A 498-nucleotide genomic window follows, 5' to 3' on the forward strand; every position below is an offset into this window, starting at 1 on the left:
GCCTCTCCTGCCTCTCGGCCACCGCTTTATCCAGAGAGGGAAAACGTTTCACACGCTTGGGAAAAGGGCTCTCAAGGGAAAGTGGCTGGGCTGGATGCTTGTTTTTGCGCTTGACCATCAAGGTTATTCCTCCAGCCTTGGAGGATGCCCAGGGCTCTCCCCCGCACCTTTATCTGAGTGCCTCTGGCCTGTGTCTGGATGCGTTTTTCCAAGGCGCTCGTGTGGGTCATTTAGAGCAGACGCTTGTCCCCTGTGGTCACCTTCGTGCCCTCCCGCTGTCAGCCCGGAGCCCACGCGGCCAGACGCCTGTGGCACCGCTGACCCCTCACACCCTTGGCTCCCCACGCGATGCTGGTGGGGCCTGACCCGCCTCTTGCGTTTCAGGGGGCAGGTGCTGCCAGCAGCCTCCTTGCTCAACATCGTCGACGTGGAGCTCATCTAGGAGGGCGTGAAGTACATTCTGCAGGTGAGGGCTGGGCTGAGTTCCCCCTACACTGG

The 498-nt window shown here is 61.2% G+C and overlaps 1 protein-coding gene across 1 annotated transcript in view; it reads left to right on the top strand.

The window, feature by feature from the left end:
- The window catches only part of LOC104495923 (acetyl-CoA carboxylase 2-like), an 18,540-nt gene that overhangs the window by 716 nt on the left and 17,326 nt on the right, over window positions 1-498 (top strand). The window lies entirely within an intron of this gene.

This window comes from Buceros rhinoceros, unplaced genomic scaffold, assembly GCF_000710305.1.
Source record: "Buceros rhinoceros silvestris isolate BGI_N320 unplaced genomic scaffold, ASM71030v1 scaffold18346, whole genome shotgun sequence".
NCBI classification, from domain to species: domain Eukaryota; kingdom Metazoa; phylum Chordata; class Aves; order Bucerotiformes; family Bucerotidae; genus Buceros; species Buceros rhinoceros.